Genomic DNA, 23,131 nt, shown 5'->3' on the forward strand with positions numbered 1-23,131 from the left:
AGTGACTGGCTCTCTTCTTTGATGACTGTTTCACTGAATGGCTCACCTTGGAATGACTGCTCAGTGGTGCATTCGTGACTACTCCTCTGTGATGTGTACCCCAATGACTGGCCATCCTCTGTGAAGGGCATCAGAGTGATCTGTCATTCTCTGTGAAAATACCCCAGTGACTGATCATTTCCTGTGATTGCTGCCTCAATTGCTAGCTTTCCCCAGGTGTCACTGCCCCAGTGAGTAGGTCTCCTATATAATGAATCCTGTAGTAACTAGTACTCTTCGATTATGGGTGCTCCAGTGACTCTGCCTTCTTGGTGATTGGTGCCCCAGAGATTGGCACTCTTGCATTATGCGTGCCCTAGCGACTAGCCATCATCTTTGATGGGTGTCCCTGTAACAGATTTTCTCCCATAATGGGTGCCCCAGAGACCAGCCCTCCACTATTATGGGTTCCCTAATGACTAGGTCTCCTTGCTGATTGATGCTCCAGTGGCTGGAAATTTACAATAGAGTTTCCTCAATGACTAGCCCTCCTTCTTTTAAAGTATTTCACTGAATGCGCCTCCTCCATAATGGGTGCCCTAGTGACTGACTCTTCTTTTTTATGGGTGTCACAGTGACAGAGTCTTTTCCATAATGTGTGCCATAGTGACTGTGTCTTCTCTGTGATATTTGCTTCAATGAATGGCTTTCACATATGACTTGTGCCCTAGTGACAAGTCCTCCTCTGTTGTTGCCCTAGTGACTGGCCCCACTTTTGATGGGTGTCCCAGGAACTGAGACTTCCACATAATATGAGTTGCAATGACTGTGCCTCCTTTGCGATTGGTGCCCCAGGGACTAACCTTCATATATTGTGGCTACCCCAGTGACTAGGCGTTCTCTGAAATGGGTATATTGGGGGTTTGTACTCTTCCATTTTGGTTGCCACAGTAAGTGAGCCTCCTCTGTGATGGGTGCCTCGATAATTGGTCAACTTTTGTGATGGGTGCTCCAGAAATTAGTCTTCTTGAGTTATAGGTGTTCTAGTATCAGGGCCTCCTCCAAAATGTGTGCCCCAGTAACAAATCCTCCTGTGTGAGGGATTCCCCAGGTTGTGGGTCCTTGTGACTGGCTCTCCTCTATTATGGGTGCCCCAGTTACTGTGCCTCTTCTTTGATTGATGTCCAGTTATGTGGTCTCTTCCAAAATGGTTTCCCAAGTGTCTACCACTCTTTCAAGGTGGGCATCACTGTTATCAGGCCTCCTCCTTAGTGAGTGCCTCAATGATTGGGTTTCTTCTGTGATTGATTACCCAATGACTAACCATCCTCTGAAGAGCAAGGTAGTGACTCGCCTTCTCCTTTGATTTGTGTCCTCATAACTGGTCTTCCTCCAAAGTGGACGCCCCAGTGACTGAACCTTCACTGTAATGGGTGCCCAGTGACTGGGCATTCTCTGTAATAGGTGTTTCATTGACTGGCCTCCACTATGATTGATACTCCAGTGATTGGCCCTCCTCCAAACTGGGTGCTTCTGAGACTGACTCGCCTCTGCGATGGGGGATCCAGGGACTGGCTCTATTCTGTGTTAGCTGATCCAATGACTGGCCCTTTTCTGTGATGTGTGCCTCAGTGACCCTTTAATTTCGGCTGGGTACCCCAATAATTGGGCATCCTCTGTAATTGGGTACACATTGGTTCTCCTCTTTGAACTGTGCCTCAGTGACTGTCCTCCCTCTTTGATGCCACATTAACTGTCCCTCCTGTGTAACGATGCACCTGTGACTGACTCTCCTCTGTAATTGATGCTACAGTAACTGTCCCTCATATGGGATGGGTACACAGTGACTGGCACCCTCTGTGATGGATGCCCCTGTAATGATCCTTAAATATTATGGCTGACACAGCAACAGGCCTCTTGTGTGATGAGTGCATCAGTGACTGGCTCAATTTTATAATGAGTGACCAAGTGACTGGTTTTCCTATGGGAAGAGTGTCCTAGTGACTCCTCTGTTATGGGGAAACAGTAAATTGCCTCCATTAGTGATGTCTGCCCCACTGACTGACCCTTCTCTATAATGAGTGCCCCAGTGACAGGACCTGCGCTGTGATTGGACACCAGTGACTGTGCCTACCTGTGGTCCATGCTCTAGTGTCTGGCCCTCATCCAAAATTGTTGCCCCTGTTCATCCTCTTATGTGTGTCCCATTTTCTCCTCAAAAATGGGTGTCCCATGACGAGCCCTCCTCTGTGTTGGATGTCCCCATGAAAGACCCTCCGGTGTGATGTGATGAGTTCCAGTGACTGGCCCTTCTCTAATGGGAGTCCCAGTGACTGCCTATTCTTCATGATTAGTGCTCCAGGGACTGGCTATGCTCTGTGATGGGTGCCACAGTGACAATCACTATTCTGTCTGGTCAAAGTGATTGACTATAATGTGTGCATTTGTGACTGGCCCTCTTCTAAAATGGTTACCACAGTAACTTTTACTGCTCTGTAATGGGTGCCCCAGGGACTAGGCAACTCTTGTAATGGGTACTCTTGGAGTGGCCCTCCTGTGTGATGTGTCCCAGTGACTGACCTTCTTCTGGGATGGTTATACCAGTGTCTAGTCCTACTCTAAAATTGGTGTGTGGTGACAAACCCTCTGCTATGATGGGTGCCTCAATGACTTGTCCTCCTCCATTATGGTTATCCTAGTGACAAAGTCTCTTCTGTGTTCCGTGCCCCAGTGACTGGACCTCCACCATAATGGTTACCTTAGTGACTAGCTCTCCTTAGTGAAGGATGTCTCAATGACTGACCCTCCATAGTAGATACTTCAGTGACTTGCCCTCTTCTGTTATGTGTCCCTTAGTGACTAGCCCTTCTCTGTGTTGGGTGTTTCAGTGCCTAACCCGCCACTCTGAGGTGTGCCCATGTGACTGGTCTGCCTTTGTGAAGGGTGCACCAGTCACTAGCACTCTTCTGTTATGGATGCCCCAGTGACAGCCCCTCCTCTGTTATGGGTGATCCAGTGACTGGCTCTTCTCTGTGATTGTTGTCCCAGTGACTGACTCTCATCCATAATGGTTGCCCCAGTGTCTGGCCCTCCTCCATTAGGCATGCCCCAGTGACAGGGCCTGCTTTGTGATTATTGCTTCAGTGATTGTCTTTCACCTATAATGTTTGCCCCAGGCAATAGCCCTTCTTTTAATGGGTGTTTAAATGACTGGGCATCTTCAATAATGAATTCCTCAGTGACTAGCCCTCCTTTGTGATAGGTGTCCTTGTGAGTGGTCTTAGTGTGGGATAGGTGCACCAGTGACTGGCCCTTCTTCATTTTTGGTGCCCCAGTGACAGATCCTACTCTGTATGGGTGCCATATTGATAAGTCGTCTTCTATTATTGGTGTCCTATTGACTAGTCCTCCTCTGTTATGCATGCCTTGTCACTTACCTTACTTTGTGATGTGTGTCACATTGACTGGCCCTGGTCTGTGATGGGTGTACCAGTGACTGCCTTTCCTCTGTTATGGATGCCATAGTGACTGGGCTTCCTTTTTGATAGGTGCAAAAGACAGACCCCCATCTGTGATCATTGTCTCAGTGACAATCCCTCCTCCATATTTGGTGCCCCAGTGACTATCCCACCTCTATGATCAGTGAACAGTGATTATCCCTCCTCCAAAATGGGTGCCTCAGTGAAAATCCCTCCTCTGATATGGGTGACCCAATGACTGACCTTACTCTGTGACAGTGCCCCCAGTGTCTTGCCTCCTCCATATTGATGCCCTAGTGACTATTCCTCCTCCATTATGTGAGTCTCAGTGACTCCCATTATGGGAGTCCTCTTTGATGTGAACTCCACTTACTGAGCTTCCTCCATAATGGGTGCCCCATTGAATGGCCCACCTTTGTGATGGGTGTCCCATTGACTGGGCATCCTGTACAATGTGTGCCCCTGTGATTTATCCTCCTTTGTGATTGGGGCTCCCAGTGGCTGGCCTTCATATATGATGGTAGCTCCAAAGACCAGACATCCTCTGTGATGGGATTTATAGTGACAGTGCCTTCTCCATAATGAGTGCCCCAGTGCCTGGGTCTCCTCTGTGAATGGTGTTCCAATGACTGATCATCATCTGTTATGGGTATTAGAGTGAATATCACTCTTCTAGGGAGGTTGTTTTGTAACTGGGTCTTCTTCAAATGGGTGACCTGGTGACTGTTTCTTTTTTTTAATGGTTGCCCCAGTGACTGGGGCTCCTCCATATAGGTTCTCCATTCGCTGGTACTCCACTGAGATTGGTGCCCTGGTGACAGTCCCTCCTCCCAAATGGGTGGCCTCATGACTGATCTTCATCTGTGTTGGTGCCCAAGATACTTTCCCTCAACTGTTAGGGGAGCCAAGTCACTATGTTTCCTCTGTAATTTGTATCAAAATGACTTTTACTGGCCCTCCTTTATTATGGTGTCACATGGGAAAGCCCTCTTTTGTGATACCTGACACAATGATTGGCCCTCAATGTGATGTGTACCTCAGTGACTGACCTTCCTGTTATTGGTTCCCTAGTTCTGGCTCCCATCTCTGAAGTGTACCTCAGTGACTGCCATTCATCTGTGATTGGTTCTTCATTGACTGGATCGCTTCTGTGATAGTACTTTCTTGACTGATTATCACTGGTGCCCCAGTGACTGGCCCTTATCTGTTATGGGTACTCCAGTGATTGGTCTCTGTTGTGATGAGGGCCCTAGTGACAGACAGCCCCTCCAATGTTATTGATATCACAGTGATTGGCCTCTTCTGTGAGGGGTGCCCCAATGATAGGCACTGCTCTGTGAGGGTTGACTTGGTGACTAGTTCTCCTCTGTGATGGGTGTCCAGTGATGGTTTCTGCCCTATGAATGATGCCGTATTGTTTGGCCATGCTTCTAAAGGGTGCCAAAGGGACTAGCCCTCCTCTAGGATAGGTGACTAGCCTTTCTTTGCAATGTCTGCCCCAGTTACTGGGTCTTCTCCTAATGAGTGCTCCAGTGACTGTCCCTCCTCTACTATGGGTGCCTCAGTGAATGACCTTCATCTGTGACAGATTATTCAGTGGTTGTGTCTTCTCTGTGATAAATTCCCCAGTGACTAGCCCTTCTCTATGAGTTCCACATGGACTATGATTCCTCTGTGATGGTTCCCTCAATTACTGGTCCTCCTCTCTGACCATCATGGTGGATGGTCCAGTGAATGAGCCTCCTCTGTGATGTGTGCCTCAGTGACTACCTCTCGTTTGTGACATATCTCAATGAAAGGTTCTCCTCCTTGATGGGTACCTCAGTGACTGGATTTCCTCTGTGATGGCCGTTCTAGTGACTGGATCTCATCTCTGAATGTGCCCAATTAAGTAGCCTTCTTCTGTGATGGTTGCTTCAGCGACAGACTCTCCTCTATAATGGGAGTACCAAAGTCTGGCTTTTCCCTATGATTGGTGCCCCTGTGACTGGTTCCCCTCTGTAATAGGTACCACTGTGAATAGATTTGCTTTGCAATGAGTGTCACATTGGCTATCCTTCCGTTGTGATGGATGACTTTTTTATTATTTCTTCTCCATAATTTGTACACACCATTGTGATTGGTGACTAGTGAGTGAACCTCCACTTAAATGAATGCCCCAGTGATTCACACTCCTCTGTGATGGTTGCAACAGTTACTGACTTTTCTCTCTGAACAATACCCCAGAGATGGAGTCTTTTCTATATTTGTGCCCCAGTGACTGACTCCCCTTCTCAGTGCCTCAATTAGTGCGCCTCCTCTGTAATTGGTACCCAGTTACTGACCCTCCTCCATAATGGTTTCCCCAGTGAATGACCACATTCTGTGAAGTGTGTCAATATTAATGAGTCACCTCCATTTTGGGGGTCCAAGTGACAAGTCCTCCTTGATTATGGTTATCCCAGTGAATGCGTCTCCTCCATAATGTGTATTTCAGTGACTGCCCCTCTCTGATAGGTGCTTGTTATCTGACTATCCTGTGTGGTGTGAGCCACAGTGACTAGCTCTCCTCTGGGTTGAGAACCATCTAAACTGGTCACCTCTATGATGGGTGCCCCAGTGACTGGCCTTCCTTTCTGATGGGTGTGCAGTGACTGATCCTCCTCCATAATGTGTTCCCTAGGACATATATGTTTAATCATGTATTAATCTGCCTATGCATATAAGCAAGTATAAACAATTAATTCTCTAAGACCCAAAACCTAAACCAACTAGAAAATCACCTCACCAGGCCTATTCACCTAGCACTACCAATCCATGTTGTCATGTAGGACACCCAATGAGAAATCAGACATGCACTATTCTACTTAAATAAATACTATTCAACACGACTATCACCTACCATTATCCTTGGCCACTACCATTCTCCGGGAAATCAGCAAACCCATCCAATTCAGAATGTCTTCTGACAAAATTAATATTCGAACTAGAACTTTTATGGATAACACTGCCCGGTTATAGACTTTTAATAATCAGAGTTCTCCTGGTGTAAGGTCTGCTGTGGGGGCTATATAGGAGTCAAAATTTAAATTTTCATAGTCAGTAGGTATTCATAACTTCAGTATCATTGATGTTCTATGGTTTTAACGGTTAGGGAAGGACTATTGATCTCGTCCATTATGTAGAGGACATGCAGGGAAGAAAGGCAATTAGAATAAGGATAGTAGCTGGTAAGATAGTTCATACTGTCTCTACTTCTTGTGCATCTATTGTACTTGTATGAGTTAATTCAGTTGTTAACATGAGGGTAATAATATAAAGTACTAGTGATCTTATTAGGAAAACAATTATTAGGGTGTGGTCGTGAAAGTGTAGAAGTTCTTCTATAATAGGTGAGGTAGCGCCTTGGAAACCAAACTGGAAAGGGTATGCCATGAAGTTACACAAGGATTTAACCTGTAATTTAACTTTGACAAATTTATGTAATAGTTTTACTAATATCTTGTTGATAAAGAACATCATAATATTTATGGAGTTGGCTTCAAACCAATTTTGAGAGGTTCAATTCCTTCCTTTCTTGTTAATTATGCTTTTACATAAGTAGGTTCCTCAAACGTATGGTAGGGTGGTGGGCAGCCATAGAGTCATTCAAGATTTGCAGCTGGTAATTCAACTGCTAAAACTTCTCATTTCAAAGCAAAGGCTTATCAGACTACAAAGATTATTAGTATGACTGCAGTAAGAGAGTTACATGAAGCTATAGATGAGATGGTATTTCATATAGTGTATGCATCAGGGTAATCAGAGTATCGTCGGGGTACACCTGACAGTCCAAGAAAGTGCTGAGGAAAAAAAGTTAGTTTTACAGCTAAGAATATAATTTCAAAGTGGGTTTTGGCTCAGGTTGGGTAGAGGGTAAAACCCAAGAATAGGGGAAATCAATGGATGAAGCCTCCTATAATTGCAAAGACTGCTCCTATTGATAGAAAATAGTGGAAATGGGCTACTACATAGTAGGTGTCATGAAGGACATTAAGAGAAGAGTTGGCGAGGACATTTCCTGTCAGGCCACAAATGGTGAAGAGGAAAATGAAACCTAGGGCTGATAGTATGGTGGGAGATCACTTCATGATTCCTCCGTGCAAGGTTGCCAGTCAGCTAAATACTCTTACACCACTAATAATAGCAATAACTATGGTAGTAGATGTAAAATATGCTTGGGTGTCTACATCTATTCCTACTGTAAATATATGATGGGCTCAGACAATAAAACCTAGGAAGCCAGTGGATATTATAGCTTATACTATTCCTATATAACCAAATGGTTATTTTTTCCCAGAATAGTAGGTTACAATGTGTGAAATAATACCAAACCCTGGGAGAATAAGAATATAAACTTCAGGGTGACCAAAGAATCAGAATAGGTATTGATAAAGGATAAGATCTCCTCCTCCAGCAGGGTCAAAGAAAGTTGTGTTCAGATTTTGATCAGTTAAAATTGTGGTGATTCCTGCAGCTAAAACTGGGAGAGAAAGTAGAAGTAAAACTGCAGTGATTAGTACAGATCATAGAAATAATGGGGTCTGATATTGTGATATAGCGGGGGATTTTATATTAATAATAGTTGGAATAAAATTAATGGCACTTAAAATTGAAGACACTTCTGCTAGATGCAGAGAGAAGATTTTAAGATCTACAGAGGCTCCTGTGTGAGCTAGATTTCCTGCTAGAAGTGGGTAGACATTTCAGCCAGTACCTGCTCTGGCTTTGACTATTGAGGAAGCCAGTAGTAAAAGGAAGGATGGGGGTAGTAGTCAGAAACATATTGTTTATTCGTGGAAATGCTATATCAGGAGACCCAATCATAAGAGGGACTAGTCAATTGCCGAAACCCCTGATTATAATAGGTATAACTATAAAGAAGATTATCACGAATACATGGGCAGTTATGATTACATTGTAGATTTGGTCATCTCCTAGCATGACTTCTGGTTGGCCAAGTTCTGTTCCTATAAGAAGGCTAAGGGCTGTCCCTACTATTCCTTTTCAGGCATCAAATAATAAGTACAAGGTACTGATGTCTTTGTGGTTAGTTGAGAATAATAAATGGCTAATGAACATAAGTAGAGGTAAAATGACTAGTAAGCATTAGACTTTAAATCTAAAAACGGGGTGAAATCCCCTTTTTACCATAAGTCCTTAGGTGTAATATCATGTTGAATTGCAAATTCAAAGAAGCAGCTTTAATTCTGCCAGGACCTCTCCCACCTTTTTTTCTCTGTGGTGGGAGAAGTAGATTTAAGTCAGTTTATTAGGGTGTTAAGCTATTAACTAAACTTTCGTGGGGTTGGAGTCCACCAATCTAGTAGGGAGGACTTAGTTTAATAAAAGTAACTGATTCACACTTAGTCGATGTAGAGTGAGGCTCTGTAGTCCTTAAAAGGAGGACAGGAATTAAGCACAGTTGTTTACTTAGGGTTTTGAAGGTTCTTGCTCTGGTTAACCTAAATTCCTAGTCCAGTAATAAAAATCCTATGTGATTAATGCCCCAATGACTGGCCATTCTTTGATGGGTGTCCTAGTAATTAATACTCTTCTATGATGGGTGTCACAGTGATAGTACCTTCTCCATTATTTGTGCCCTATTGATCGAGTTTCCTCTGTGATTCGTGCCCCAGTGACTAGCCATTTTCAGTGATGGGTGTTCCAGTAACTGAGCCTCCTTCATAATTGCTGTTCCAATGACTAGCCCTCCTCTATAATGGATGTCTTAGTGATTGACTCTCCTTTGTAAAAATCTTCCAGTGACAGATCCTTCTCAGTGATGGGTGCATCTATCTAATGGGTCTTTAACTGACTAGCCATCTAGTATTGTGTGTACTCGAGTGAGCATGCCTGTTCTGTGATTTCTTCCCTAGTTATTGGTCCTCCTCCAAAATTCATGTCCCAGTGACTAGTATTCCTCAGTGACTAGCACTCCTCTTGTAATTGGGTCGTCTCTATCTTGGGTACGCCAGTGACAAAATCTTTGAGATGAGTGTCCAGTGATTTGTTTTCCTCAGTTTTGGATGCCCCAGTGACTGGACCTCCTCTGTGATGGTTGCCCCAGTGGCTGGCCTTCCTCCATATTGGGTGCCACAGTGACAAGCCCTCCTCTATGTGGGTGTCCCAGTGGCTTCCCTTCCTCTGTGAGGGGTGTCTCTGTGACGAACCCACATTTGTGATTGGTGGCACAGCGACTCGTCCTCCTCTATTATGGAAACCCAAGTGACTATCCTTCCTCTTTGAGGGCTGTTTCAGTGTTTGGCTCTTCCATGTGATGAGTGCCCCAATGTCTGGCCCACTTCTGAGATAGCTGCTCCAGTGACTGGCCTTCCTCTGTGATGGGTACCTCAGTTATTGGATCTCCTCTCTGATGGGTTCCCCAATGACTGGTCCTCCTCTGTGTTTTTTGCCCCAGTTAATGGTCCTCCTCTGTGAAAAGTTCCCCAGTGAAGGATCTTCCTCGATGATTGAGGACCCACAGAGTAGTTTTCTCAGTGTCTGTCCCAGTGACTGCATCTCCTACATAATGGGTGCCTCAATTACTAGACCTCCTTCATTATGGTTGACCCAGTGACTGTATCTCTTCTGTGATCTGCGCCACAGTAACAGGCCCTCCTTTGTAATGAATGTACCAGTAACTTGACTTTCTCTGTATTGAATGCCGTAGCGATAAGACCTCCTCTGAGATGGGTTTCTCAGTTACCTTTTCTGCTCAGTTATGGGTGCCTCATTGATTTTCCATCCTGTTTTTTTTTTTTTTTGTGCCCACTGACTGACCCTCATCTGTGATGAATGCCCCAGTGAATGACCTTATTCTGTGACAGCTGTCCCAATACACTTCGGTGTTGTGTGCCTCTGTGACTTCTTTCCTCTATGATGGGTGCCACGGTGACTAGACCTTCTCTGTGGTCATGTCCCCAGTGACTTACTCTCTTCTCTGGTGTGTAGATATGTGACTGTGTCTCCTTTGTGTTTGTTGTCTCACTGATTATCTCTCCTCTGTGATCAGTGCTCAACTAACAGTCTTTCCTCTGTAATACATGCCCCAGTGATTAGCCCTCCTCCATAATGGATACTTCAATTTCTGAACTCTACTCTGTGATGGAGGCCTCCTCTGTATCTATCACTTCTCTGTGATAAGTGCCCCAGAGACTGGTCCTACTTCATGATGTGTGCCTCAGTGACTACCCAACTTTCATTATGAATGCTCCCATGCCTGGGCTTCCTCTATCATTGTTGACCCACTTACTAACCCTCTTGTTTTGGGTGCCCCAGTTACTGGGCCTCCTCTGTGATGTGTGCTCCAGATATTGTCTTTCTTCTCTTATCAGTACCTCGGTGTCTTATTCTTTGGAATGGGTGCCGTAATTACTGGCACTCATCTGTGTTGAGTGTCTCAGTGACTGGCTTTCCTCTGTGATGGGTGCTGAAGTGTCAAGCCCTCCATGGTGGTGCCACAGTGACTATACCTCCTCTGTGGTGAGTGTCTCAGTGACTGACCTGCCTCTTTGATTGGTGCCTCTTTGACTGTGGTGCCCAATTGCTAGACCTCCTCTGTAATAGTTACCACACTGACTTTGTCTACTCTGTAAAGGCTGCCTCCTCTGTGATCAGATCTCAGTGACTGAGCTCCACCTAATAATTCCTCCCAAACCAGCCCTCCAGTGTGGTGGGTGCCTCAGTGACTGGTCCTCATCTATGATGTTTGCCTCAGTGACTGGTTTTCCTTTCTGATGCCTTCCCAGGGAGTAGACTTCTTATGTGATGAATGTTCCAGTGACTTTCCCCCATCTATAATATGTGTCACCGTGACACACTACTCTGTAATGGGTGCCATAGAGACAGGCCTTCCTCTATTATGGGTAGGCCAGTTAATGGATCTCTTCCATAATGTGTTCCACAGTGATTGGTCCTCTGCTATTATGGGTGGTTCAGTGTCTGATTTTCTTCTGTGATGGGTACGAAACTGATTTTCCTTCTCTGTGATGGATGCCCCAATTACTGGCCTTCCTCTCTAATTAGAGCCCCATTGACTGAGCCCCTGCTCTTGCTCCTCTGTGATCATTGCTCCTCTGTGATGGGTTCTTCAGTGACTGGTCCTTGTGAGTGATGTGCGCCTCACTGATTGCCTCTCTTTTTCGTTGGTTACTCCAGCGAGTATACTTCTTCTTTGATGTGTGTCCCAGAAAATTTCCTTTCTCTATACTATGTATCCCTATGACTCACTCATCTGTAATGGGTGCCCCAGTAACTGGTCCTCTTCTATAATGGATGCTGTAGTGACTAAACCTCCTCTGTGGCGAGTGATCCAGTATCAGTCTTTCCTCTGTGGTGGATGCCCCAGTGACAGACTTTCTTCTAAGATGGCTGCCCGAGTTAAAGGGCCTTCTCCATAATGGGTGCCCCAGTGCCTGGGGCTCCTCTGTAATTGATTTCCCCTTGACAATCCCTACTCCTTTATGGCTACCCTAGTGACTGGCCTTTCCTGTGATTGATGCCCCAATGACTGTCATTCCTTCATAATTGTAACCCTAGTTACTAACTCCCCTCTGTGAAGGATATCCTACTTGCTTTACCTCCTCAATAAAGGGTGCCTCATTGATTAACCCTCTTTTGTGTTGGATGTCAACATGACTGACCCTCCTGTGTTATGGGTGACCCAATGACTGACTCTACTCTGTAATGGGTGCCCCAGTGACTGCTCCTTCTCTGTCATTGGTACACCAGTGATTAATCCTTCTCTACAATGTGTTTGAAAGTGGCAGGTCCTCTTCTGTGATGGGTGTCCCAGTGACTCCCCTGTGAGGCTTGCCTTTTTGACTGGCCCTCCTCTGTGATGTGTGCCATAGGGATTGACCCTGCTCTGTTATGGGTTACAATATGAATCCCCCTCCTCTGTGTTGGTGCCTTAGTGACTTGCCCTCCTGTATGATAATTGCACCGGTGACTGGTCCTTATTTATGATGGTTTAATGAATGACTATCTCTCCTTCATAACTGGTAGCCCTGTGACTAGCTGAACTTACTGAAGAGTGACCTGTGACTGACACTTGTCAAAAATTGGTGACCCTTTGAACCTTCCTCCTCCGTACTGTGTGCCCCAGGAAATGGCTTTCCTCAGTAATCAGTGCCCCAGTTACTGGTCCTTTTTCATCATGAGTGCCCCAGTGAATGTGTCTTCTCTGTGATGGTGCCCAGGGATTGGCCCTTCTCCCTAATGTTTTCCCCAGTGACTAACACTTTTGTGATGGGTGTCCCATTTTCTTAATATGTGCCAGTTTGACTGTCCCTCCTTTGTGATAGATGCCTCAGTGACTGGATTCCTCCATTATGTGTACCCCAGTGACTGGGCCTCCTCTGTGATTTGTGACACAGTGATTAGCCTTCATATAGAATTGGTGCCCCTGTAACAAGCCATCCTCTGTAATGGGTGTAACAGTGACTGGGCCTCCACCATAATGAGTTCCCCAGTAACTGGGTATTTCTGTGATTGATGACACAATGACTGACCAACCTTGTGATGGATGTTCCAGGGAATAGGCTTCTGTGATCTGGGTCCACGTAACTGGGACTCTTCCATAATGGGTGCCCCAGTGATTAACCCTCCACTGTGATGACTGCACCAGTTTGAACTTTCTCAATAATGGGAGCCCCTGTGACTGACCATCCTCTATGATGCATGTCCCAGTGACTGGGCCTTCTCCATAATAGGCATTCCACTGACTGGTCTTCAATTTTGACTGGTGACACAGTGATGAGCCCGCTTCCAAAATCTGTCCCCGTGTGACAAGTCCCCCTCTGTCATAGGTGTTCCAGTAGCTGAACATCCTCCATAATTGTTGTCCTAATGACTTACCCTCTTCTGTGATGGATGGCCCAGCAATTGGCTGTTCTCTGTGATTGGTGACACAGTGATTGACTTTCCTTTGTGATACATACCCCAGTGATGGGGCACCATCTATAATATGTGCCCCAATGATTGACATTCCTCTGTTAAAAATGCCCCAGTGACTGATCATTCTTGATGATGGGTGCCCTAGTGGCTAGTTTTCCTCTGTGATTCTTGCCCAAATGACTAGACTCCTACATAATGGGTGACTCGGTGACTTGCACTTCATCATGGATGCCTCAGTGACTGTACCTCCTCATTCATTTGTGGACAAGTGACAGGTTTTCCTGTGTTATGGATGCTCATGTGACTACCCTTTCTCTGTAATGGTTGCCCCCGTGACTGGCTATATTCTGTGATAGCTGTCCCAGTGACAGGCCCTCTTCGGTGATGGGTGCCTCAGTGACTGACCGTCCTTTGTGATGAATACACAAGTGACTGATATTCCTCAGTGGTGGCTGCCTCAGTGACTACTTCTTCACTGTTAGTAGTGTCCTAAAGCCTGACCTTTTATGTGATTATTGGCCCAGGGACTGCCTTTCCTCTGTGATGGGTGTACCAGTGACTGACTCTCTTCTGTGATTGCTGCATCAGTGATTAACCTTCTGTGATCAGTTCTCCAGTGACTGGCCCTGCTCAATAATGGATGACCCAATGACTAGGCCCTCTCTGCGATGGGAATCTGAGTCACTGGGTCTTATTCAAAATGGTTGCTCCAGTTACTTTCCTCTTCTGTGATGGGTGCCCCATTGACTGGTTGTTCTTTGTGATGGGTTCCTCAGTGACAGGACTTCCTTCGTGATTGCTGCTCCAGTGATTGGGCCTCCTCTGTGATTATGTCCCTGTGACAGGCAGTTCACCATAATGGTTTCCATAGTGACTAGCCCTCTTCTGAGAAGATTTTTCAATAACTATCCCTCCTCCATAATCAGTGCCCCAGGTACTGCCTCTCCTCTGTTATGTGTGCCCCAGTAACTATCCCTCCTCTGTGAGTGGTGTCCCTATAACTGGCCAACATATGTGATGGGTGGTGCAACGATTGGCCCTCATCTGATATAGGTGCCCCAGTGGCTGGATCTTTTCTTGGATGGGTGCCTCATTGACCTCCTCCATGGTGGGTGACCCTGTCACTTGTGTGTCCCTGTCATTATGGGTGTTCCTGTGGTTGGGTCTACTCAATGATGGCTGCCCCAGTAACTGGTTCTCATATGTGATGGCTGCTGTAGAGATTGGGTCACCTCTGTGTTATGTGCCCTGGTGATTTGGCCTCCATTGTGATAACTTCCTGAGACAGGCTTTTGTCTTTGGTGGGTGACTCAGTGACTGGCCTTCCTCTATAATCTGTGACCCAAGGACTGACTTTCCTTTGTGTTGTGTGTCCCAATGACTGACCCTCTCCCATAATGAGTGTTCCAGTACTGGCCCTCTACTCTAATGGGTGTCCAAGTGACTTTCCTTTTCTGTGATGGGTGCACGTGAATAACTGTCTTCTGTGATGGGTGTGACTGGAATACCTCTGTCATGGTTGCCACAATGGCTCGTCCTCCTCATTGATGGGAACTTAGGTAACAATTTCTCCTTCATGTTGGCTGCCTCAATGACTACACATCCTTTGTGATGTGTACACAGGTGACTGGGCTTCCTCTATGATCGGTGCCACAGTGACTGGCCCTCCATTGTTATGTGTACAAAGTGAGTCAACCTCCTGTGTGATGCATGCTCAGGGACAGGGCCTCATCTGTTATGGGTGCCCCAGTGACTGACCCTCCTCTCTGATGGGTGTCAGAGTGACAGGGTCTCCTCTGTAACTGGAGATGCAAAGACAGGCCAGTCTCTCTGATGAGTGCCTCAGGGAATAGATCTTTTCTGTGATGGTCTTTCACAATATGAGTATCCCAGTGACTAGCTTGCTGTGGTGATGTCTGTCCCAGTTTCTGGGCCTCCACCATAATGTGTGCCCTGGTGACTTGCCTTCTTCTGTAATGCGTGTCCCAATGACCGTGTCTCCTACATTATGGGTGTTCCATTTACTGGGTTTCCTGTTTGATAGATGCCCCAGAGACTGGCCCACCTCCAAAATGGGAACCCCAGTGACTAGCCCCCCTTTTTTTTTTTTTTTTTGAGTTGGAGTCTCACTCTGCTGCCCAGACTGGAGTGCAGTGGCTGCTCCCAGCCACCGCAGCCTCGCCTGCTGGGATCCAGCGATCATTCCATCTCAGCCTTCCTAGTAGACGGAATTACAGGCGTGCACTGCCATGCCCGGCTGATTTTTTGATTTATTGTAGAGATGAGGTCTCGCTGCCCAGGCGGGTCTCAAACCCACAGGCTCAGGCAATCCACTCACCTCAGCCTCCCAAAGGCGTGGGATTACAGGCTAAGACACCGAGCCCGGCTGACAAGCCCCCTTCTTTAATGAATTTTCCACTAATGGCCTCCTCCACAATTGGTGTCCCATTCACTAGCCCTCCTTTCCTATAGGTGCCCCAGTGACGGACCCTCTTGCTGTTATGTGTTTCCCAATAGTTAAGCCTTCTACAAAATGGATGCTCCATTGACTGGTCTTTCTCTTTTTAGGTGCTTCTTTGATTGGCCCTCCTCCAAAATGAATATCCCAGTAACTAGTCCCCCTCTGTCATGGGTGTGACAGTAACTGAGCCTCCTCCATAATTGGTGTCCTATTTATTAGCCATCATTTGTGATGAGTGCCCCAATGCCTGGCCCTCCTCTATAATATGTGCCTCAGTGACTGGCACTGTCTTTGATGAGTGCCCAAATGAATGTCACTACTCTATGAAAGGTACCCCCTGACTCACCTTCCCCTGTGATTGATGCCCCAGTGCTTGCACCTTTTCTATGTTGGTTTACCAGTAACTAGACCTCCTCCTTTATTGGTGCCCAGTGACTAGGCCTCCACTTGACTGATGCTCTAGTGACTGGTACTCTACCATAATGATTTCTACAGGGACTAGTATTCCTTGGTGAAGGTTGTCCCATTGACTGGTCTTCCTCCATAATGTTTGTCTCAATGACTGGCCCTGCAGTGTTATGGGTGCAACAATGACCCATTGTCCTCTGTGTTGGATGTCCCAGGGACTAGTCCTCCTCTGTGTGGGATGCCTCAATAACTGGTCTGCCTCTGGTTGGTGGCCCCGTAATTGGCCCTTATCTGGATTGGTGTCCCATTTATGCAGACTCCTCTTGCATGGGTGACCCAGTGACCTCCTTTCTTATGGGTAGCACCCGTGTGATGTTGCTGTGATGGGTGTTCTGAGAGACGTCTCCCTTATGATGGCTCCTCTGTTGTAAGTGCCCCAGTGACTGATCCCCCATTGTGATAGCTGCCTCAGTGACTAGTCCTCCAATATTATGGCTGCCACAGTGACTGGATCTCTTCTGTGATGGTCACCTCCGTAATTGTGCTTATACTCTAATAGCTGCCCCAGTGACTGGCTCTTTTCTATGATGGCTGCCACAATGACTTGCTCTCCTCTTTGATATGTGCCACAGTGACTGAGTCACTTCTGTGATGGATGCCCTAGTGATAAGCCATCCTCCATAATAAACATCACAGTGACTAGCCCTCTATTTTGATTGATGCCCCAGTGACTGATCTCCTCTGTGTAGGGTGCCCCATTGACTAGCTTTCCTCCTATTTGGTGCCTCAGTGACTGGTCTTCCACTGTAATGGGTGTCCCAGTAATCAGGTCTCCTCTGTGATGGGTGCCCAGGGACTGAGACTCATCTGTGATGTGTGCCCCATTCCCTGTCCTTCTTCCTAATAGTTGCTATAGGGACTGACTCTACTCAGGAATGGAGTGCCTCAGTGGTTGGCCCTTCTCTGTGTTAGATTCCTCAATGGCTGTCCTTCCTCTGTGATCAGTGGCTCAGTGACTGTCCCTTCCAAAATGGGTGCCCCAAAGATTGGTCCACCATTACCATGGGTGACTCAGTGACTGGCCTATCTCTTTCATGGGCATCTTAGTGACTAGCTTTCCTCTTGGAAGGGTTTCCAAGAGACTGTCCCTCCTCTGTGGTGGGTGCTTCAGTGACTGGCCTTCCTCTGTGATTGGTGCCCTAGTTACTGGCCCTTCTTTGTGATCAGTGCCCCAGTGATTGACTTTCCATCATAACGGGCAAACTAGTGACTATATCTCTTCTATACCGGGACCTCCAGTGACTGGCTTTCCTCTCTGATGCTTTTCCCAGTGAATGGCATTTCTCTGTGTGTATACCCCTGCGACTGGCCCTCTTCTGTGATTATTGCCTCAGTAACTGGCCCTCCACTGTGATTGATGCTTCAGTGACTTGTCTTCCTAGTAATGTGTTCTCCCAGTAACTGACCCTCCTCTGGCCTGATTTTCTCATTGCCTGATGGTTTTCTGTGATGGCTGCCCCAGTGACTGGACCTCTTTTGATCAGAGCCCCAGGGTTTACCCCTATTACTAGTGGGTTTCCCAGTGCCAAACTCTTGGATGGGTGGCTCAGTGACTGGCCCTCCTCTGTGATGGGTGCCTCAATGACAGGCCTTCCTTGGTGTTTGATTCACTAGTGATTGGGCCTCCTCAATAATGTTTGCCCCAGTGACTGGCTCTTGTCCATGATGGGTGCCCACAGTTACAGGGCCTCCTTTGTGGTTGTTGCCTCCGTGACTTGCCCTTATCATATTGTGTGCCTCATTAACTGCCCTTCCACGGGGATGGTTGTTTCAGTGACTGTTCCTCCTCTCGGATGGGTGCCACAGTGACTGGGCCTCTTCTGTGACCAGGGCCCCTTTGTCTAGCCCTCCTATTAGTGGATACCCCAGTGCCAGGACTTCCTCTTGGATAAATGTCTCAGTGATTATTTCTCTTGGGGGATGAGTACCTCAGTTACTAGAAGTTTGCCACCGGGACCCTCCTCGGTGATATAAGAGGTATTGACTGATCCTCTTCTGTGATGGTTGCCTCAGTGACAGGTATTCCTTTGTGATTGGCGACCCAGTAACTAGGTCTTCTCAATGGATGTCACAGTGACTGGTCTGTCTCCATTATAGTTGCCCCAGTGACTGGGCTTCTTCTGTGATTGGGGTTCCTATAACTGGTACTCCACCATAATCGTTTTATGAATACTTACCTTTGTGCAGGGAGTTGTCACAATGACAGGCCTTCCAACATAATGGATGCAGCAGTGATTTGTCCTCCTCTATTATGTGTTCCCAAGTGACTAGTCCTTCTCTCTATTGGATATCCTACTGACTAACCTTCCTTTGTGATGCGTGATCCTATAACTGATCTGTTTTGTAATGAATGGGCCAGAAATTAGCCCTCATCTCCTATAGGTGCCCCAGTGATGGTATCCACTCCTGTATTGATGCCTCAGTGACCTTCTCTGTCATGGGTGTCCGTATGACTGGGCTCTGCTGTGAGGAGTGCCCCTGTGATTTGACCTTCTCACATATGCCTGCCTAATAACTTGCCCTCTGTTGGGGTGCCCAGGTAATGGAGCTCCCTCTGTAATGGCTACTTCAGTGACTGTCCCTACTATATTATGACTAACCCAGTGACTGCATCTCCTCTGTGATTTTTCCTTCACTATGATAGCTCTCCTAGTGATAGTCTCTTTGCTGTGATGGGTGCCTCAGTGATGGGCCCTCCTCTATAGATCCACCTATGTGATGGGTGTCCCAGTGACTGGCCCTTCTCCAAAATGAGTGTCGCAGTGACAAGCCCTCTACTGTGGTGGGTGTCCCAGTGACTATCCTACTTTGTGATGGGTGCCCCAGTGACTGGCCCTCCTTAGTGATGGATGCCTAGGTGACTATCTCTCCTGTTTTGGGTGGCCCAGTGACTAGACCTCCTCTGTTATGCGTGCACCACTGACAGATATTCTTCTGTAATGAGTATCTCAGTGACTGACTCTCCTTCTCTTGGGTACCCCAGTGACTGAGCCTCCACTGTGATGGGTGCCTAGGTAATTCTCTGTCTTCTGTGTTGGGTGACTCAGTGACTAACCCTCCTCTGTGATGTGTGCCCATTTGATTGGGATTTCTCTATAATGGGTGACCCAGTGACTAACTCTTCCCCTATTGGTAGCCCCAGTGACTTGCTCTCCCTTGTGATGGGTGCCCGAGTGACTGAGATTTCTCTGAGATGAGTGTCCAGGGACTGGTTTCTTCTATAATAGGTGCTCCAATGACTGACTCTCCTGTGTGATTGGTGTCCCAGTTACTTTTTCTCTTCCTAATAGGTGGTCCTATGACAGTACCTTATAAATAATGGCTGCCCAAATGACTGGCTCTGCATTTAATGGGTGTCCACTTCTGGCCCAATTCTGGCATAAGTGCCTCAGTGACTGACCCTTCTCTGGGATGCATGCTTCAGTGACTGGCTGTTTCTGTGGCGGTGCTCCAGTGACTAATCTTTCTTTGTGTGGGTGCCCAAGTGAATAAAGTTCGTCTCCTCAGTGACTGGCTTACTTCTGTGGAGGTGTTCCAGTGACTGATCCATCTCTGTGATTAGTGCTCCAGTGAATAGCCTTCTTCTGTTCTGAGTACCTCAGTGACTGGACCTCCTCTATATTGAATGTCCATTACAAGGACTCCTTTGTGATAGATTCCTCAGTGACTGGCCCTCCTCTGTCGTCATTGCCTCAGTGACTGACCCTTCTTTGTGATCAGTGCTGCAGTGACTGACCCTCCTCTTAATGGGTACTTCATTGACTATTCCACCTCTGCTATGGGTGCCTCAGTGATTGGACTACCTCTTTGATTTTTTTGTCTCAGTGACTGACCCTACTCTGGGATGGGTGTGTCAGTGACTGGTGCACCTCTGGGATGGATGCCTTAGTGACTGGCTCTCCTCTGTGATGTGTGTCTCATTGATTGGCCTGTTTTGATCAGTGCCCCAGGGACTGGCTCTCATCTTAATGGGTGTCCCAGTGACTGGCTTACCTCTGGAATGGGTGCCTCTATTACATGCCCACCACTGTGATTGTTGCTTCAGTGACTGGACCTCCTCTAGGATGGCATCCCCAGTTACTGGACCTCCTTTGTGATCACAGCCCCAGTTACTGCTCGTCATCATAATGGGTGCCTCCAATGACTTGCTCTCCTCTGTGATGGGTGTCTCAGTTTTTGACCCTTCTCTGCATTGGGTGGATCAATGACTGGACTTCTTCTGTTTTTTGGACATCAGGGACAGGCCTTCCTTCAAATGGGTGTGCCAGTGACTGGCCTGACTCTGGGGTGGGTTTCTCAATGATTGATCCACCTTTTTAATGGCCTCTTCAGTGACTGGATCTCTGTGGGATGTGTTTCTCAATCACTATCCCTAGTGACTGGGTATCTTCAGTGATGGGTACCTTCAGTGACTGAAGTTCCTGTGAAATGTGTGCCCCAGTGACTGGTCTTCCTCTTTGATGCCTCATTGACTAGTACTTCTCTGTGATAGGTGCTCAGAACAAGATTTCTTCTGTGACTTTTGCCCCAGTGACTATAATTGGTACCCCATGGCAGGCACTTCTATGAGATGGGTGGATCAGTGACTGGCTATCCTCTGTGATCTGAGCCCAAGTAACTGGCCTTCCTTTGTGATCAATGCCCCAGTGACTGGCCCTCCTCGGGATGGGTGACTCAGTGACTATCCCTCTATTGTGATGAATTCCTCAGATACTTGTCATCCTCTGTGATGGGTGCATCAATAACTACTTGTCCTAGGAGATGTATGCCCCAATGATTTGTCTACATTTATCATGGCTAACTCAGTAACTATCACTGCTCTGTGATTGGTGCCCCAGCAACAGGACTTCCTCTGTGATGGGTGTCATGGTTACTAGCCCTCCTCTGTGTTCATAGCCCCAGTGATTGGCTAAACTTCCAATGGATTAACTAATGATTGAGTCTCATCCCAAATGGGTGCCCCATTGAATGGATTTCCTCTGTTATCACTGCACCAGTTACTGCTCCTTTTCCTAATGTATACACTAGTCCTCCTCTGCGATGAGAATAATTAGTGACTGTCCCTCCTGTGTGATGCATGCCTCAATAACTGACCCTCCTCTGTGACTGGTGCCCTAGTGACTGAGCCTCCTCCTAATGGGTTCCCCAGTGACTGGCTCTCCTTTGCAATGGTGTCGCAATGACTGACGCTCTTTTGTGATGAGTGCTTCAGTAACTGATTGTCATCTAGGATGGGTGTCCCAGTGACTGGCCCTTCTCTGTGATGGGTATTCCAATGATTGGTCTGTCATGAAGAGTGTCCCAGTTACTGGAGCTACTCTGAAGAGTGTCTCAGTGTCTAACCCATCTCCAGAATGGGTTCACAAGAGACTGATCCTCTTCTATGGTGGGTGTCTTAGTGACTACTCCATCTCTGTTATGTGTGCCTCAGTGATTTGGTGTCCTCTATGATGGAGGCCCCAGTGACTAGACCTGCTATGTGATGGGTTACCAGTTACTGGCCTTCATCTTTGATGAATAACCCAGGGATTGTCCCTCCTCTGTGATCAGTGGCCTAGTTATTGACTCTTCTTCAAATAGGTACCCCAATGACTGAACTTCTTCCGGTATGGGTGCCTCAGCTTCTAGCCCTCCTCTGTAATAGGTGCCTCAGTGAATGGCCCTCCTCCATGACATCTGCCTCATTGACTGGCTCTCCTCTATATGGGTGCAAAAGAAACTTGCCATCCTCTATGATGCGTGACCAGTGGCTAGGCCTCCTATTAATATGAGCCCCAGTTTCTGAGCCTCCTCATAATGGGTGTCCCAGTGACTATCCCTCCACTGTGATGGGTGTCTCAATGACTGACTCTCCTCTCTAATGCATGCCTCAATAACTGACTTTCCTCTGTGTTGTGTGCCCCAATGATTGGCTTTGTGATGTATTTCCCATGAATGACTCTCCACAGTGATGGGTGCCTAACTGAGTAGTCTTAATCTGTGAAGGGGTTCTCAGTGACTGGCCCTCCTCTATAATATGTGCCCCAGTGACTGGAAGTCCTCTGTAATTGGTGCCCCAGAAACTGGCCCTCCTCTGTTGTGGGTGGCCCAGTGAATCATCCTCCACTGTTATCAGTGCCGAGTGAACTGGTCCTAGTCAATTATGGATGTTCTAATGATTAGCTCTCCTCTGTTTTGAGTGGCCCAGTGACTGGCTCCCTCTGTGATGAATATACCAGTGACTTCCTCTTCTCTCTGATGGTGGTCCCAGTGACTGAACCTCCTCAATGGGTGCACATGTGACTGACCATGATTTGTGATTGGTGCCACATTGACTGGACATCCTCTGTGATTATCCCAGTGACTGGGCCTCTGTTTTGTATGCCCCAGTGACAGGCCCTCTCCATAGTGTTAGTCCCAGTAAATAGCCATTCTCTGTGATGGGTTTCCCACAAACTCCTCCATATTTGATGTCCCAGTGACAGACTCTTCTTTGTGTTGGATATCCCAGTTACTGACTCTCCTTCATAATGTGTTCTTCAGTGATAAGGCCTTCTTTGTGATTCTGACCTACAGATTTGCCTTCAAATATGTTGCCAAAAGACTGACCCCCTCTGATGAATGTTACACTGAGTGGGGCTCCTCTATAGTGTGTGCCCCAGTGACTGGGTCTTGACTGATATTGACAACTCACTGACTGGCTATTACTTGTGTTCCATGACCCAGAGACTAGTCCTTTTCTGTGATGATTGTCCTAGTAAGTGGATCTCCTTTCAAATTGATACCCCAGCATGTAGCCCTCCTCTGTGATACGTATATTTTCTGGACTTCCTCCATGATAGCTGTC

This window comes from Carlito syrichta, unplaced genomic scaffold (assembly GCF_000164805.1).
Source record: "Carlito syrichta isolate Samal-C Ts95f unplaced genomic scaffold, Tarsius_syrichta-2.0.1 Scaffold316274, whole genome shotgun sequence".
NCBI classification, from domain to species: Eukaryota; Metazoa; Chordata; class Mammalia; order Primates; family Tarsiidae; genus Carlito; species Carlito syrichta.